At 44.1% G+C, this 19,665-nt stretch overlaps 1 long non-coding RNA gene across 1 annotated transcript in view; it reads left to right on the plus strand.

The window, feature by feature from the left end:
- Positions 1 to 18,031: 18,031 nt before the first annotated feature.
- The window catches only part of LOC309372038, a 28,305-nt gene continuing 26,671 nt past the window's right edge, over positions 18,032 to 19,665 (plus strand). The window contains exon 1 of the long non-coding RNA XR_014169388.1: positions 18,032 to 18,353. This is a non-coding gene — a long non-coding RNA (uncharacterized lncRNA). The remainder of the gene's footprint in view (positions 18,354 to 19,665) is intronic.

Genomic DNA, 19,665 nt, shown 5'->3' on the forward strand with positions numbered 1-19,665 from the left:
ACCGGTTAAGAGGAAACTGGTGGATCATGATCTATCTTTTGCTCTGATAGATCTGCAAAGGAGGGAACGTAACTTAAGACTGAGATTTGTGCCGGAAAGTGAACAGGATAAGCTGGTGGACTTTCTTACAAAAGAATTTTCTGAATTTTGGCAGGAAGGCCTCCAGGGGGAGGAGGTCAAGATTGTGAGTGCATTCAGACTTGGAATAAGACAAAAAAAGAACAAGGCAAGAGACTGTTTGATTACCCTGGGTTCAAAGGAGGAAAGAGATAAAATTTTGAATTTGCACTATCAAAATACACTGCAAATTGAAGATTCTTTCGTGGAGATTTTTAAAGATATCCCGAAGCCTATCTTAGATGCAAGAGGGGATTACAAGGACCTGGTTTTATTACTGGGAAAAAAAACAAAATCTTCTTCAGGTGGGAATTCCCCCAAGGCCTATCCTTCAAGTACAGAGGAAAGAAAATCAGAATAAAGACATTGAGCGATAAAGACAAATTCCTGAGAGATCACAAAGAAAACCTGGTAAAGGAAGCTGAAACTGGAGAGGAGCCAACATCTTTAGGAAAGGGAATACTGGACTTAGCAAATTTATCTTTTGGACTACAGCCACCAACGGATGAAGAACAACGACTGGGAGCAGTAGGAGGAACAAGTAAATAACCCCATCATGGCCTTGCGATTATTGAGTTGGAACTGCAATGGTTTGAACATTCCTCGAAAGAGGAAGAATGTCTTTCATATTCTACAGAAACAACAATTGGATTTTATTTGCCTGCAAGAGACACATGTGACAAGAAAACATAGAAAGCTGCTTATTAATAAAAAACTAGGACAGGAATTTATTTCATCAGACAGAGTGAAAAAAAGAGGAGTGGTTATATATGCAAAGGATAAATTGTTGCCGAAACAAATATTCAAAGATGAGCAAGGAAGATATTTGGCAATTGAAATTCAAATTCAAGGACAGAAATTTTTGATTTTAGGAATTTATGTGCCGAATGAAGGTAAATCTGAATTTTTTAAGAAGCTGCATGAGATCCTTTTGGATCATCTGGACATTAATGTAATCTTGATGGGAGATATGAATGGAGTTGTCTCTACAAATATGGACAAAGCACAAAGACAAGTGATTACTAAAGATGGAAGATTGCCAAAAACCTTTTTTGAAATGACTGACAATATGGATTTGGTGGACATTTGGAGAGTAAAAAATCCTCTCGAAAGACAAGGAACCTTTTTTTCTGAAGCCAAAATGACCTGGACCAGAATTGACCAAATATGGGTTACTAGAGGACTGGCATCAAAGATAAAAAAAGTGGAAATCTGCCCAAAAACTTGCTCCGACCATAACGCCGTGAAGATGGAGATGAACCAAACAACTGCTGGTACTTTTAGATGGAGGATGAATGACACACTATTTAGAGATAAAGAATTTTGTAAAAAGGCCCAAAAAACATTAAAAGACTATTTTGAGATAAACATGAGGACCAATGTGGAAAAAAGAGTAATCTGGGACGCAAGCAAAGCCGTTATGAGAGGTTTCTTGATACAACAAAATGCAATAAAAAAGAGAAGCCAAAATGAGAAAAAAGATAAAATTTTGGAAAAAATCAAAGAAGGAGAAAAGAAATTAAGATCAAAACCAAAGTCTCAGGAGATTTTGAGAGAAATTAAATTATATCAAACTCAATATATGGAATTGATGAATCAAGAAATAGAATGGAAAATCAAACAAATGAGACAGAAAACGTTTGAATCTGTGGATAAATGTGGGAAACTTTTGGCTTGGCAATTGAAGAAGAGACAGAAACTAAATACAGTGACAAATTTAGAAGTGGATGGAAAGAACATCAACAACCCAGCTGAAATTAGAAGTTGCTTCCAGAGATACTTTAAACAATTATATGCACAAGGGCCACAAAAAGACACTGATATAGAACAATTTTTGGAGAAAAATGGGATGAAGGAAATTTCAAGTGAAGGTAAAGCAATTTTAAATCAGAAAATAACGGAACAAGAAATAGAAGGTGCCATTCAAAACATGCAACTGGGCAAATCTCCGGGGCCTGATGGGCTGACTTCCAAATATTATAAGACTTTAAAAGACTGGTTAATACAACCCTTGAAGGAAGTCTGTAATGAAATCTTGGAAGGGAAAGAAGCACCTGAAACGTGGAAAGAGGCTTTCATCATGCTTATACCGAAGACAGAGACTGAAAAGACTCAACTTAAAAACTACCGCCCAATTTCCTTATTAAATGTGGATTACAAAATATTTGCTGACATTTTAGCTAAGAGACTGAAAAAAGTTTTGATGGGGGAGATTCATAAGGATCAATCGGGCTTTCTCCCGAGAAGGCATCTATCAGATAATGTAAGGAGTATAATAGACATTTTGGAAATGCTAGACATAAATATAAATACAAAAGCTGTTCTGATATTTGTGGATGCGGAGAAAGCCTTTGACAATATTTGTTGGACCTTTTTGAAGAAGAATCTCCATGGGATGGGGGTAGGCCAAGGTTTTGAAAATGGTATAGGCGCAATATATTCTGAACAAAAAGCAAAGTTAATTGTAAATAATGTAGTAACAGAAGAATTTAAGATAGAAAAAGGGACACGTCAGGGGTGCCCAATTTCCCCACTTCTTTTTATTTCGGTCCTGGAGGTTTTGCTGAACATGGTAAGAAAAGACCAGCAGGTTAAAGGGGTGCAGGTCGGAGCGAAACAATATAAACTGAGAGCATTTGCAGATGACTTGGTACTTACATTACAAGAGCCAGAATCTAGTACCAAAAGGGTTTTGGAATTAATTCAAGAGTTTGGTCAAGTGGCAGGATTTAAATTAAACAAATCTAAGACTAAGGTATTAGAGAAAAATCTAACAACAGGGGAGAAGGAGAGGTTTCAGAATGAAACAGGTCTAACAGTGGTTAAGAATGTAAAATATTTGGGGATTAATATGACAGCTAAAAATATGAACTTATTTAAAGACAATTATGAGAAATGTTGGAATCAAGTGAAAAAGGATTTAGAAATTTGGTCAAATTTGAAGCTTTCCTTGTTGGGTCGAATCGCAGCTATTAAAATGAATGTATTGCCTAGAATGTTATTTTTTGTTCCAAACATTGCAAATTGTTGACAAGATGGAGTGTTTTAAGAGATGGCAGCAAGATATTTCTAAATTTATCGGGCAGGGCAAAAAACCCAGGATAAAATTTAAGATTTTAACGGATGCAAAAGAAAGGGGGGGATTTGCCCTGCCAGACTTGAAACTTTATTATGAATCAGCAGCTTTCTGCTGGTTGAAGGACTGGTTGCTTCTCGAGAACACAGACATTCTAGATTTGGAAGGCTTTAATAATTTTTATGGGTGGCATGCATATCTGTGGTATGACAAGATTAAGGTTCATAAAGGCTTTAAAAACCATATTGTCAGGAAAGCATTGTTTAATGTTTGGATTAAATACAAAGATTTGTTGGAGAACAAAACTCCAAGGTGGCTGTCACCAATGGAGGCAAAGGCATTGAAAAAACTTAACATGGAGTCTAAATGGCCAAAATACTTTGAAATTCTAGAACAGGAGGGTGACAAGTGGAAACTGCAGAGTTTTGATAATCTAAAAGATAAAGTGCGAGATTGGCTCCACTATTATCAAATAATGGAGGTTTACAAGCTGGATAGGAAAATTGGTTTCCAGGTGGAGAAGTCAAAATTGGAAACAGAACTGTTAGAATCCAATACTAAGAATTTGTCAAAAATGTATAACTTGCTGTAGAAATGGAATACGCAAGATGAAATGGTCAAATCAGCTATGATTAAGTGGGCGCAAGATATTGGTCATAACATTATGTTTGCGGACTGGGAAAGGTTGTGGACCACCGGTATGAAATTTACGGCATGTAATGCCTTGAGAGAGAATATTATGAAAATGATTTATAGGTGGTACATGACCCCAGTCAAGCTTGCAAAAATTTACCACTTATCAGATAATAAATGTTGGAAATGTAAAGAAAATGAAGGTACATTCTTTCACCTATGGTGGACATGCCCGAGGATCAAGGCTTTCTGGGAAATGATATATAATGAAATGAAAAAGGTATTTAAATATACCTTCTTAAAGAAACCAGAGGCCTTTCTCCTGGGTATGGTTAGCCATGTGGTGTTAAAGAAGGATAGAACTTTGTTTCTGTACGCCACAACAGCAGCAAGGATCCTTATTGCAAAGTATTGGAAGACACCAAAGTATTGGAAGACACCTACCTTGGAAGAATGGCAGATGAAAATGACAGACTATATGGGACTGGCGGAGATGACGGGCAGAATCCGCGACCAGGAGAAGGAGACAGTGGAAGAAGATTGGAAGAAATTTAAAGACTATCTTAATAAATACTATAAGATTAATGAATGTTAGATAGACAGGGGTCTTAAAAATAATGTGGTTTTTCAGAGACCTTGATTAAGAAAAGGAATGGAATTAGCGAAATTTTTTGGGAAATATGGGAATGGATTTGCTGACAGGATAATGAAATTAGAATACAAAACGGGGAGGTATGAGGAAGTCGGGAAAAATAGGTTGAGAAAATAAGATTTGAAATTATACTTGTTGTTTGGTTTTTTGTTTGTTCTGTGTTTTTTTTTTAATGTTGTTGTCTGTATTGGTATTTGTATGCTTTTACTGGAAATTTTAATAAATATCTTTTTTTTAAAAAAAAAAAGATAAAAAACTCTGGGTTTTCCTACTGGTTCCCCCGAGTAAAAGCAGTCAAAATCTGTGCCAACTACTTGGTGGAGATCACTGATCCCACCCTTCGGAGAGCTTTCACTATGGCACGGTTTCAAACATTGCCAGCTGCTTATCTGACCGGTAGATACACAAAAACCCCAGTAGAACATTGTTTATGTCCTTGCCTTATGAAAATTAAAGAGGATCTTACACATTACTTCCTCTATTGCCCCATTTACTCGGGCTTTAGAGATGCATTGCTGCAAATTATACCCAACTCTATAACTAGTCCTGAAGATAGAGTAAAATTTTTGTTAGTTGATGCAAACCCACGCATTACCCATGTGGTAGTGGTCTTTGTGATGAAGGCCATGAAAGCCAGGGAAAGATTTATGGACGACAATGTAAAGACCCCTTCATCGTCTGTTTAACTCGCTGCTCGTTTTCCCTCCTTTTCTATTTTGTGGGAAGAAGGTTTTGTTGGCATAGTATGTAATGAATTTTAATATTTTTAACTATTGTAGTGTTGATTTTTGTGCACAGGCATGGTCCTCACAATAAACGGATTTGTTCTTGTTCTTGTAAACAATTGCCCTCCAACATTAGCTTAGGTCTAGGTAAATTTGTGCAGCCCACTGCTAGCTTGAACAGCAACAACACAACTGGCATATATTATTTTATCAATTATATTTTTAAATATATATATAACAAATCTAAGAAACAAAAGATAAAGTAAACGTGTTCCTAAAGTATCTAACGAAGGCCAATTACATCATGATCTATTACCAAATGAAATGAACTAGGCACCAAGCACAGGGGGAGGGGAGAAGCTTAGCAGGGCCTTAAGTATTGTCATAAGATTGGGGAGGGGCAGACTCCCTATAACCTCTAGATTCAGTAGAGGGTTAGAATTGGATCAAACTCATAAATTCATGGGTTAAGCAAAGTTTGGTTAAAAGTATGCCAAGTGCAGTTGCATTAAAGTTTAGGATCACAAGCTCAGGCAGCTCGCCTAGTTTGGGGGCTGGGAAATAAGTCATTGACAGACAAAGGTGTTGATTGTTGGTCACTAACACATCAAATGTGTTATTGGGTGTCCACACAACAGGAGTTGCCAAGGTTACCATGGGGGGTTAAGATGTAGAAGTCCAGTTTCCACAAGTAGGAAGACAGTCCCACTTTGCTGTAGTGGAGTGTATGGAAACGCTGCCTGGTGCAGGGGGACAGGGAGGGGGAATAGTGGAAGCCTGCTGTAGCTCCTTTCATAAAGCGCACCCAGGGCGCACCTGGGAGCAGAACTGCAGCCAGGCACGAGGAAGGGGCACAGCTTCCCTGCAGAGGCGGCCTCCGCCCCTGGGTTGGGAGCCTGCTGTAGGAGTGTTTGCTTGTGGCCCCTCAAAAATTACATGCGGGGCCACGCCCCCCCTCCTACTACAGGACTGCCACTTTGGAAAGATTATTGTTCATTTATAATGAGCTTGAAATTGTAGAATATAAGAAAACAACTTTCAGGGCGAGGGTGGGAAGGTGATTTCTTATAGTATAAGAAATGTATTCCACACCTCTATAGGACAATGTGTGAAAGTGTTGGATTAAGACTTCTATATTGACCTCTTTGGGGACAAAAGGGAGGACCACAGCTAGTGGAAGAGGAGGAGAATCTCGTGCTACCAGTGTGAGCCAGTATGTTACTGGGTCTGCTGAAATCCAGTGGATGGACACAGTCATAGGAGCCAACTCCTAGGGGCTGAGCCAAGTCGATGGTCACTGCCATTCAAATAGTGTGTGTGTGTGTGTTGTGTCATGTGATTGATTATGCAGGCCAGGGCTTACCTGGACCCCCCAATATTTTATTCAAGTTAGCACTCCTGGATGCAGTCCTGGGTCACACACATCAGGCTTAGCAGGATCAGGGTGCTTGTTCTGGGAAGGTAAACAGTGTTTCTGTGCGCACTGACTTCCATCACAGTGTTCCGTTGCACCACAAGCAGTATAGTCATGCTGGCTGCATGACCTGGAAAAGCTGTCTGAGGACAAATGCCTGCTCCCTCGGCCTTAAAAGTGAGATGAGCACCGCACCCCATAGTCAAATTCAATGGGAGAGGTCCTTTACCAGAGGTCCTTTACCTTTATCTCTGGTATGTACAGTTTGGAACTGGGATACCAAAATGTTGTTTCACTTCATATATATTCAATTGATCACTGCACTTTACAGAGAAGGAATTGGGTCTTTAGTGTGGCACAGTCTCTGACTGCTTGCAAAAAGCCGTGGAGAGGAGGGGACTTAGGTGGCTGTGAGGAGGCCAGGACTTTCAGTCTTGGCAACTAATCCATGGGGCAAAAGCTACCAGGAATGAGGTGCTGTAATCATTAGGCCTGGCACCCTGCCAAGTCTGTGCAGATTGTGTTCTTGCTCACAAAGAGTTAACTCCAGCTTGCACAGTGTGATTTATTACCAGCTCACTCCTGACAGTAATACAAAGTGTATTAAAAATAATTTCAAAAAATCCAGTCAATACTCTGGCTTCCCCTTCCCTTAAACATTATAGAGTTTCAACCAACTGTAAAGGTAACCCATAGACTTTAGGACTTCTAATGGGCCGTTAGGAATCTTTCAAATACTTGTACCAATGCATATTTCCAAACACACATCAGTGTGTAAGAAATAATTGGAAGGAACACGCAGGACTGGATTGACAAAGACACTGACCTGGCTATTGCCAGCCTCTGTGTAAGAGATTTTCTGGCAGCTCTGCCCGTCCACAAGGCCCCAGAGTGCCAACTGCTGCGGCTTTTGTCTTGTGAGCAGTGCAGGGGAAGCGCCACCAAATGCATGAAAGAGAGTATAGCCATTACCTATGGCAAAAGCCTGGAGAAGCCTAAGGCAGCGTTGGAGCATTGATGACAGGCAACTGTCTTTGTGATGGTGATGTGATCCTCCTGCTGCTTATTTTCCGGAGAAGGGGAAACTGCAAATTGTGCTTTTCAGAGCTCAGATACACATCTTGGCCTGGGGGGGGGGGGCAGGGATGGATTGTCTTGAAAATAATTTTTATTCTGGAAGAGGGGAGGCGGGCTTAGCGTGGCTTTGCTATCGTGGAAGGGGGCGGCTGCTGGAGACAGAGGGAGGCGCGGGGAGGAGCCGTGTGGGAAGAAGGAGGGATCAGGATCAGCTGCGCAGCTCCCTTTGATGTGCGGGGGGGGGCAGGCACTATTGGGAGGCGAAGTTGAGGCACACGGGCTATACAGGGGCTGCAGTGTGAGATAGACAATGATTCTTTCCCCCCTCTCTCCTGTTGCCGTGGAAAAAAAATGCCCTCTTCCTCCTAGTTCTTTCCCCACCTTTGCAGGTCCAGTCTAGCTGTGTTTACTCGAAAGTAAGCCACTGTCCCCCTCCCCACGGAAATCTTCATCTGGTAAAGAGGGGATTGGACATTTCGGGGTGTGTAGACTTCCCGCCTGCACCAAGGGCCCTGGGAGGGGGCTGATGTGGGGGTAATGATTTATTATTATTTTTCTCATCATAATAATTTATTATTTATACCCCGCCCATCTGGCTGGGCATACCCAGCCAAATATATGTTTAAGTTGAAGAATGACAATGGGAGAGTGTGGTAGATCACTGCCAGTTTTTGATACTCGATAGTAGATTGCAGGCTGCTGGCAGTTGGACATGCCTGCTTTAAAGCTTCTCTTGGAAGAGATTTTGACGGAGCTACAGATTATGGTGAAAAAGCACACCGTGTTTTTCTCTCTATAGGACGCACTTATTCCCCTCCAAAAATGAAGGGGGAAATGTGTGTGCGTCCTATGGAGTGAATGCAGGCTTTCGCTGAAGCCTGGAGAGCGAGAGCGGTCGGTGTGCACCGACCCCTCTGGCTCTCCAGGCTTGAGGAAGCTATCCGCAAGACTTGGGAGCTTGGTGGGAGTGCCCGTATGCTCCCCAGGCTTGCGGATAGCAGCCTGCATCCCGAAGCCTGGGGCGCGCTTCGGGCAGATATCTGCAAGCCTGGGGAGCCCGGCGGGAGTTCCCGCCGGGCTCCGCAGGCTTGCGGATAGCAGCCTCCAAACCCGACCTGGTTTGGAGGCTGGCGGTGGGGAAAGCAGCGCTTCTCTCCAGCCCCACAAGCTGGGGGAACAGTGGGGAGGCAGAGCGCCGTCTTCCCGCTGTTCCCCAACCTGGTCTTTGGGGCTGGCGGTGGGGGAAAGCAGCGCTCTCCCCACCAGCCCCAAAGAGCAGGTGGAAAGGAACCCAAAGCCTCCAGAGCCCAGCGGGAACTCCTGCTGGGCTGTGGAGGCTTCAGGTGAACGCACCTTGAACGCACAGAATGCACCTTGACTTAGAGGGGGAGAACAAGAAAAAAAAATATTTTTCCTGTTCTCCCCCTCCTATGGTCTGGTGCGCCCTATGGTCCAGTGCATCCAATAGAGCGAAAAATACAGTAACTAGGTGTCAAAATACAGATAGGTAGCCGTGTTGGTCTGCCATAGTCAAAACAAATTTTTTTTCCCCTTCCAGTAGCACCTTAAACACCAACTAAGTTAGTTCTTGGTATGAGCTTTCGTGTGCATGCACACTTCTTCAGACACCTTCTTCAGGTGTCAAAATATTGGGTAAGAGCCGCATGGTTGCATCACATCTAAATATTTCTGTCTTAAATATTAGTTATTAACAGGGGTTTGTTATGGAAAAATTTAGGTGCAAGGCTGCTCAGTCACCCAGCTCGTCGGGCAGAGCCTGCGGGTCCCTGCGGAATAAAGGAAGGATTCCAGCCACCAACCGGAGCAAATAGCTGTAGACCAGAGTTTATTGTGCAATAGGTTCAAAGAGCAAATTTGAACCCCGAGGATGGGGTGACAAAGACTTTTAAAACTTTTAAAACTTTCCCACCATATCCCAGAATACAGTTCGTACAGCATCATTGCTACATCACTGACATATCACAACAAGGGGAGGGGTTAACCTTGGCAAACATGTCCAGACAAGTCCTTGGTACAAGATTAGCATAGGCAGGCATGGCAGGGCAAGACTCAGGTATAAGATTATCATAGACAAATATGTCTTAAGTACCCACCACCCAAAAGTACAATAGAAGTTCCTTTGCCTGTCTGGAGCCTGAGGCGAGTCAGGTGATGAGATTTGGCTTCCCTTGGCTAAAAATGAGCCCAGCAATTGTCACCTCTGGGAACTTCCTGGAGCCCTTTTTCAAGGGGAAAATAGCTTTGGAACGAAGGAAACTGGGAAAGGAGATGATTTTATATTATTTTTAAAGCTAGGTAACTTCCCTGAGCTGTCAAGTTGAAAGGATACATTCAGGCATAATATTTGTAATATTTAACTTTAAAGATGTGCCCCCCCACCACCTGGTAATTTCCGTAACAGGTTCCAAGTTGAATTAAATATTGGGGGACAGGTAATCCCTGCCCTGCATAATCAATCACAAAACATGGTGCGCACATACTACTTGAATGGCAATGCCCATCAACGGGGGGGGGGGGAGCCCCCTCAAATATTTTATGTGGGGTCCAAAGGGGCCTTGACCCCAAGGAGTTGGCTCCTATGGTTATTAAGCTTTCTTCCGTTGATTTTTTGGGACTGAAGAAACAGTCCCTGTTCACATGTACACTGGGATTTTTTATATTTCATTTTAATTAGACAAAAGAGGGGAAGGAGCAGACACATTTTAATCCTTTAGCACTGGAAAGGATGATGCACCAGGGTTAAGAAGAAGGATGTCCTGAACCCTGGTGTACCCCGAGGCAAGTCCTGATAGTGCACACGGTCCCAAGAGCAAACCAGAGAGTAGTCAGACAGTCCAGGCCCAATACAACAAGCAAGGTCTGAAGTCAAACTGTAAGGTCAGGATCACACCTCTGCAGAAGGTCCAGGGTTGGAACACCTGTGGTCAGCCCCAGTCATCGTCCAGTGGAGTTCCCCAAAGCAGCCAAGTCATGGTCCATCAACGGAGAAAGCTGCGTAGACCCAGAGTCTCTGGCTTGCTTCTCATTTATCCTTCCAATCTGGATGGACGTGTCTGGGTTTGCTCCAGCTGAGCAGCTATGCCTCCCCACTTGCAAAGGCATGTGATCCTCACCTGCCCTTAGCCTTATCCAACCATGAGTACCCCCTAAGTCCCTAACCTCCCCTTCCCATCTTCAGCTTGTCCTGAAGTGTATACCAGCTATGGTTACAACAGTTGCCAGGATCCTCCTATTCTGCCAGAGGAGAAGTATATCTCTCAGTAGAGCCACAGGGTTGGTGGCTATTTAAAATTAATAGGCAATTTGGTGTGGATGGTGGACAACTGATGTCACATCCAGCACGCTGTTCATTTTCTGGAGGCTCAGAATGGGAGCTGTATCACCCGCTTTCCTAATATAATCCTTTCATAACAATGGCAAAAGTCCCTTTCTGCAGTGCCCCAATAGGGATGCTCTCCCTCACTACCAGCCCATTGCCTGTTTCCTCTGCCAGGGAAGCCAGGTCAAAAACAACCACCGTAAATTCTGCACTCACCACCAGAGTATAAACCACCATGAACTTTCAGTCAGGGATGACCCTGCCAGTGAGGGCTTCCTTCTCAAGGAAATTCTCTCTCCAGCACTTCTACCTCTTACTTGGGATCTACAGTAGACTGCCCAGAAGCAAATAATTATCCTTTGTTCTTCTTTCAGGAGTAATACAATAGTGTCATATATTTAAAAAAATCTCCTAGGGCCAGCCCCCTTGGCAGCTGCAACTTGCCACAGGCACCTCAGAGAAGCTGGCCCAAATCCCATGAGGCTTTGCCAAAGTTTCACAAGATGTCACCAACCCTTTGGCAAAGTCCCACACGTCTCAGCAACAATCATGACACATGACTGGGTGAGACTTTGGGCAGGAGCAGGTAAGGTATCTCTCCACATGTTCAGCCTCAGTCTTAGGCAGCCCCTGCGTGCTCTGATGCTCCCAACTGCTAGGTGCTGGCAGCCGTGGCTGGGTAGCTGCTGCCATTACTTTCTCTTTTGTTTGAAGTGTGGCAGCTGCTCCATTTCAAATAAAATAAAATAAAGGGAAAGTGGCATACCAGTGGTTCTCTGCAGCTGCAGCAGGGTGCTGGCCTGGCCACGGGGTGCTCAGCCAAGTGCAGCTGCTTGTGTTGCAGCTCACAGCTGGTGGGGACATGGGGCTCAGGCTGGTGGTAGGCTGGTGCTCATTCAACCACCTTTGAGACAAGTGTGGTTAGTAGTGTGGCCAGTCAGGGAGTCCAGTTATTAAAATCACAGTTGCGATCCCTTGCCTTTGTTCTCTCCAAAAGTCCACTGCAAGGCAGATTCAATTAATGAGGACTCTGGCTGACCAGCTTACTTTGTGGTTAATGTTGGGAAGTTTCCTGATGTGGGGCAATGGACATGAGTGTACGTTAGAGCACTGCCACCTATGTGCAGCCTGTATATTTGTAAATAAGCTCAAACACTGCAAAACAACACACGCCTCCAGCAATTTATTTGCAGACAAAACTAAACCTGAGTAAGCACTGCCCCCTCTGAAGTTCTCATAGCACAACAATGGTGGGAAATGTAACAGTCTTAAAAGGCGCATCAATGAAAACATATACAAACCTCACCCAAACTGCAAACATGTACATTTTTAAAAAAATAGATCAACAACAGCCCTTGTAATGGAAAACCGCAGGGAGAGAACAGGGAAATTTGAAGGGCAGTTTTCTGGCAAGATCTCAGCTATTCAAAGAAATAAAAAATATATACTGGGGTAGTGCAAGCCCCTTGCAGAAATCAAAGTCTCTGTATCATGTTCACTGCAGCTCTTAAATCCACAGGAAATTGCTTTCCTTGGCACCTCTGACCCCTGCCCAAATATTAGTCACTGGACTGAAACTATTTTTTAAAAGGACAGTCCTTTACTCAATATGTGTTGTTCATCAATGTGCTGACAAGCCCTTTTTAAAACAACAACAACAACCCCTCTACAGTATTTTAAATGCTCCTTGAAGTTGATTCTTTAATGCCCCTATCAGGTTTGTTGCAAACAGGTGTTAGCATACCAACTCATCCCACAGTGATAAATCACGATGTTGTCAGAAGACCTCCGCCCTCATCTTCTGGCAAGCTACATTGAGATAAGTTCATCTCACGCCTGAGATAACAAAGTTGTCAGAGAGCTATCTTGTGACGACTGCAACTGCCCTCCACTTTGCCCAAGAGAGAGAGAAAGAGAACGAGAGAGAGAGCACACCCCTTCACTGGGATGAGACACCCAGCTCTCTTCTTCCTCCTGCTGTCCTTTTCTGGCTGCATGTGTAGATGATAGATAGATAGATGATGATAGATAGATAGATAGATAGATAGATAGATAGATAGATAGATAGATAGATAGATAGAGATAGATAGATGATAGATAGATAGATGATAGATAGATAGATAGATAGATAGATAGATAGATAGATAGATAGATAGATATAGATAGATAGATGATAGATAGATGATAGATAGATGATAGATAGATAGATCTCCGCATCCCGTGAGTGGACATCTCTCCTGGTTGTGCCTGGGAGGTCCGCTTCCAGCTGCACTTTCCTCCCCCCCCCCCCCAGGATCCTAGAATAGCTGCGACATCCTCATCCTTCTCCCGCTAAAGCAGCCTGGGGGCTGGGGGAGGAGAAAGCAGCGAGGAAAAGCCATTGCAAGCAGACGGAGGGCAGTGGCTCCTGCTGCTGCTGCTGCCATCTCAGTGATGGGAGGAGCAGAAGGGTGGGATTTTGTGCAAGGAAGATCCCCCTCTCCTCGCCCAGCTGCCGCCAACACCAAGTTGCTGCTCGGGACTTGATGTTGTGGAAGGAAGAACAGACTCCCTGTGAGAAAAGGGGCTTGGTAAAAGGAATTGAGGGCTGCTCCAGAACCGCCTCTTTTCATCCCCAATGTGTGCTGCTTCTCCCCAAAATTGCGGGCTGCGCTTATTGCTCTTGAAAGATTCAGGATGGAGATTCATGCTTTATGGCTGGTGCAACATCTTCTCTTTGCACTGTGGGGTAAGTACATGCTGCTGCTATTCATTTCAGCCATCCTGTCAATGAAAGGAATGCTGGTTCTCTTTTGTAGCCGATTTCATGGTTAATATCCCTCCCCTTCTCCCCGGAATTGCACGGCTTCTCCAGGAGTCCTGCTAATGAAGAAAAACAAAGAGTTTGCTAAAGTCTTCTTGTGGGTACTTTAAAATTCCTCTCTGGGAATGTTCTGATCTTGTTTGAAGAAACAAGGCAATTCCAGGGGCATAGGAGCCAACTCCTGGGATCAAGGTCTCTTCACTTCCCCCATAAAATATTTGAGGGGCCAGCCCCCCCCCATTGTTGGGCATTGCCATTTAAAGGGTGTGTCTTGTGATCAGTTATGTGAGGTGAGGCTTACCTGCATCCCCTGTTTTATTTAAGCTGGCACCTCAGCATGGAGGTGAATAGGAAATGGTTTTCTTACATGCTAGAAGAACAATAATAAAGTATTTCGAGAAATACAATGCACCCCCACTCTTCTCCAGCTTTTTTCTCGAATTGCTTCTGTTGGCAATGTTTCTAGCAGCCTGCATTCTCCAAGAGTCGGATGTTTGTAGGCAGACTCACTGCAAAAGCAGAAAGCTGGTATTGGGAGAGGACTCAGGTCTCTAGAACTTTTGCATGCCCCTCCAGGGCTACGGTAGATCAAAGGGCCTTAACTTTAATTGCGTTCCAGTGGAAATTTGGTGCAGTCAATAATATCAACATTCTCACACAGAATTAACATTCAGGGAGGGTCGCTGAATCATTGAAGCTGCAACCATGTTGTATATATAAAGAAAAAGTGAAGGCCCACCCCCAGTCAAAACTCACATGCTCCAAAGAAAGTCCTTTCTCTAAATCAAATCATTATCACTCCGTGGCTGATTTATTTAGCACTTTATCTCCTTGGTCCAGAACATGCCTGTAGATTAACTCCAAATCAGTCAAAATCTTAAACTACAGAAGAACTTCTGCTCCTAATGGCTGAGTCGGAAGGTTACCGATAGGCAAAGCGCTTGAACTCAGCACCTCCTGCCTCCTGGATTCCGTTTGCCAGGTATCAGGTGAACTGTGAGTGTAGCTCGCCCCGCCCCAACCCTGGGGGAGGCTTGCAAGCACAATTACCCTCAATCATCCTTGTTTATACTCAGTGAAGCGATTCCCACAAATGCGGGTGTGCCTCCACTATGGCAGTTAGCACCGGAAGTCACACACTGCAGACTTCTTAAGCCTCCCTCCCAAAGGGCTTTACAATGTTTATCTCATTTAATCTTATGCCAGACTTGGGAATTGGTAAAGGCTGTGTGTGCAGGGCTGCCTATTTAGGGCCATTTTAAACATTGCAGAAAGACAAACTTAGGTTGGCCTGGGTGTGAATCCCAAGCAGGATGGTGGCACTTATTGCCGCTCCATGACATTTGTTTCTGTAATATTTACACATTACATTTAGCTGTGTGTTTTAATGTCTTACTTTAAATTCCCCCCCCCCCCCAACTGTACTGTGGAATGGCTCCTTTGGGTGGAAGCTGAGTACAAGTTCTGGTTGTTTTATCATCTGGGTTAGGGGAAACATACAGTGGTACCTCGGGTTAAGAACTTAATTTGTTCTGGAGGTCTATTCTTAACCTGAAACTGTTCTTAACCTGAAGCACCACTTTAGCTGATGGAGCCTCCTGCTGCCACTGCGCCACCGCTGCACGATTTCTGTTCTCATCCTGAAGCAAAGTTCTTAACTCAAGGTAATATTTCTGGGTTAGCGGAGTCTGTAACCGGAAGCGTATGAAACCCGAGGTACCACTGTAATTATTCTTATGAATTCTAGCTACCTTTAAATTAGAAACTTGTCCAATTGCCTTCATAATTATTTCTGCATCTATTTTCGCAGGCAAGCTGGTCACTGGTGGCTGTTTTTGACTTGGCTTTTTTCATAGTAAATAAGTCCTAATGAAAGCCAGAAGAAGTGCTTTATTTGTCTTCATGGCGGGTCATCTCTCTAAGGGCAGGGATTTGCTTACAACTCTTTCTCCTTCCTCTCCCCCCCCCCCCCCCGCTTCCTTTGAAAGCAAACATCTGCTCCACAAGTGAGATAAGTATCTCTGGGGAACCGAGACTATTCAATCCTGTTTCTTTTTAAAAAAATAAAATCTTCTCCTCTTCTCCTCTCTCCTCTCTTATCAATTAGTGAGAGATCTTTGTTCCACCTAAACGTTTCCCATGGGCTGCTCTCTTGCAAAACTGATGACTAGAGATGCAGACCTAAATAAAATTAAAAATTAAAAACCAAATTTTCATTATAAATGGTGCAAACACATTTGTGCTTGTTTGGACATATATACAATAATGCTAATATTTCCTTGCCATTTCTTTTTAAAACACACACACAAAAATCATACGCAAATGTGTCCATCCATTTGGGGGAGGGGAATCCAATGTTGACTAGGAATAGTTTAAAAAGAATAATTGCAAAGCACTTGTGCTTTGCCAATTTCTTCCTCACCCTCTGCCATTTCATACACTAAAAATAAATACAAATCTTAGTCACAAACCTACAAAATGCAACATGAATGAGACAAATGTGTCTGAAGTATGTGCATCATGCAGGTATACTCACCAGAGACACACAATTAGGTGCAGCTCACAGGAAAGTGAACACACAGGAAATCCAAGTTTGTTCCTATGTATTGTATAGAGTGACACCCCACCCCCCAAAATTAACCAAGCAACACAACAAACATGTAGGACTGTATTGTTGACAGAGTTTCATAGGGTTCTCAGTCTCCAGCCTCAAAGCAGCATCACACACCTCTCACCTCCATTCTGATCATCTGTCATTTTGCTTGGCAACAAGTTTAGTGAAAGTGCTGCCTTGAGCAATGAGTGTGCATCTGTGGTTGGCCCGCATCACCTGTGCCAGCCTTTCCCTCCAAATTATTTGGCCATTCTGGCTTGGTCTTATAGAAATTGTAGTCTATTACATCTGGAAGACACCAGATTGGGGAAGGTTGCCTTCCTAAAAATGGAAAGTGAGCAAGCCCCCGTGCCAAAGCCACAGCACCCTCCACCCACCACTTGACCTTAGGTTTGGCAGCTAGGGGCCAGTGGGTACTTCTTAGGAGCTGGATTTGGCCCTGGGGTTTCAGCTACTGACCCAAACCTATAAAGTCCGGATGGATCAAAGTGTGCTGTGAGTACAATTAACAGCACCAAATACCTGCAGGGTAGAGTGAGCTCAAGCCTACAAGGCATTTCTCTCTTTAAAGGACACAGGAGCAGCCTCTCGCTCCCAGAAGGCCATTGATAAATTTGAACAGGCCAAAGTCTGCTTGACCCAAGAGTAGTGTTCTATGAAAACCTGAACAGGAAGCACACATTGTAAGAATTCCTAAAAGTACATTATGAAGGACTGCAATTGAAGCTGAATTAGCTCTCTTCAGTTTAGTGTTCTTACTGGAACAGTGAATTCAGTATCCAATTTGTCAGGGATTTTATGTTTTGAATTGCTTTTAGTGTAGCTTAAACTATGCTGCAGCTCAGCAGGCTCAGTGCCAATGACTCATTTTAATAGACTAAAGTATCCCTGAGCAGATGCAGAGTGCATTTTTCTCACCACTATCCCTCCCAGTTTGGTGTCATCTGCAAATGTGACAAGCATCTCCTCAGTTCCTTCACCCAAGTCATTTATAAAGACATTGAACAACACCGGGCCCAGGGACTCCACTTGTCACTTTTTTCCAGGATGATAAGGAACCATTAATGAGTAGTCTTTGGGTTTGGTTAGCCAACCAGTTTCAAATCCACCTTACAGTTACCTCATTTAGCCGACATACCACATACCAGCTTCCTCACAAAAATATGGAAGAGTTTGTCAGAAGCCTTACTGAAATCAAGATACACTGAGTCCACAGTATTCTGCTGATCCACCAAGCTTGTAACTGCATTGAAAAGAAAAAAGAGATTCGCCTGGCTTGGCTTGTTTTCGAGAAACCCATGTTGGATGTTAGTAATCACAGCATCCTTTTCTAAGTGCTCACAGACTTTATTTATCTGTTCTAAGAACTTTCCTGGAATTGATGTAGTTATCTAGGTCTTCTGTTTTTCCCTTTTGAAGATGGGGACATCATTTGCCCTGGAGATTTGAGTTCAATTAAACTAGCCTGGTGTTCTCAGGCCACCCCTTTTCCTATCTTGAGCTGCAGCTCTCTCCTTGCTTCATTTATGTTGTTTTTACCAGGTTGAGCACTGCTTCGCTTTTGGGTGAAGACAGGGGAAAAGTAGGTCGTGAGCAGCTCTGCCTTCTCTCTGTCACCCAATAGCATTTCTCCATCTTCTCCATTCAAAGGAATCTCCTACAATTGTACTTTGGTTTTCGAACGGAATCCATTCCGGAAGTCCGTTTGACTTCCAAAAACATTAGAAAATGAAGGTGCATCTTCTAATTGGCTGCAGGAGCTTCCTGAACTCAGTCGGAAGCCGCGGAAGCCACACCAGACATTTGGCTTCCAAAAAACATTCACAAATAGGAACACTCACTTCTGGGTTTGCAGCATTCGGGAGCCAAAACATCTGATTACCAAGGCGTTCGACAACCAAGGTATGACTGTACTTGCTTTTTCTTTCTCTTGCTTCAAACATAGCTGAAGAAACATTTTTTATGAGTTTTAACCTCTTTTGCACGCTTGAGTGTTATGTACTGAAGTTCTCACCCTGGGCCAGCAGGGGGATACTGTAGATAGTTTTCACGCAGGTCCACGTCAGTTATTTTAGGCGGGAAACCCTGGGTTGTTATTGCTACAATGTTGACAGCCGGCTGCCTATAAAAGCAGGTCGGCTGAGCTATTTGCTGTTCAGTTCTGTCCAGCGTACAAATAAAGAGCTACTCTGGAGAAATCGCTGTGTCGTCTGCTATGTTCACCCACAACCTAACACTGGCGATGAGGATGGGATCGATGGACATCAGAGCACAGCCAGATGCAGCCACCTGTGAGCAGAGCTGAATCATTAAGCTGAATCACTGAACGAAATCACTGAACAGAACCAATTCAGAGCAGACTATTCTGGCTAGAGCACGGTGTTCCATCCATCGCCCTTCACGCCGGCATAGGAATCATGGCTTCACTTGTGCCTCTACCGCCTTTTACGCCAGCCCCTGAATCATGGGACTCCTACCTCACTCAGTTCGACTGCTACCTCCAAGCCAATGAACTGACGCAAGTATCACAGGAACGTAAGCGGGGCCTATTCCTCAGCCTCTGTGGGCCTGAGGCGTTTCAGACGGCCCGAGCATTGGTTGTGCCTGAAGCAGTCCAGGCAACACTGTGGGACACAATCCAAGAGAAGCTCTGCAACCACTACGCACCAAAGCCGCCCAAGATTGCTGCCCGCCATGCGTTCTACCACCGGAACCAGGCAGAGGGGGAGTCAATCAACAACTACACCACTGCCCTGCGACAGGCTGCAATGCACTGCGAGTTCCGAGACTTAGACGATGCCCTGATGGATCGAATCCTCTGCGGGGTCCGGGACATCCATCTCCAACTGCGTCTCCTCGCCAAGCCAGACCTCACGCTACAGAAAGCCATTGAGGAGGCCGTGGCCTCAGAAGCCGCTGAACGCTCTGCCCAGGAGATCCGCAAGTCCAGCAGCCCGCGTCTTGCTAGGAAGCCAGTTCCAGTGCATCATGAAGAGGCCAGCAGTGATGAGGCATCCTCCAGTGAAGACGATGACGTGCACCAGACAAAGCGGGAGTGCAGGAAGTTCCAACAGAAGTCCAAGGGCCAACTTCTGTAGGAAGTGTTCCAGAAGGGGCCACATTGCTAAGGTCTGCCGATCGGCTCCCTCTGACACCCCCCCTCACCGACTCACAAGTCCAAGTTTTCACTCCAGTCTGCCAAGGAAAGCTGTTT

The sequence above is a fragment of the Podarcis melisellensis genome (assembly GCF_964234715.1).
Source record: "Podarcis melisellensis genome assembly, chromosome: 6".
Taxonomy (NCBI): Eukaryota; Metazoa; Chordata; class Lepidosauria; order Squamata; family Lacertidae; genus Podarcis; species Podarcis melisellensis.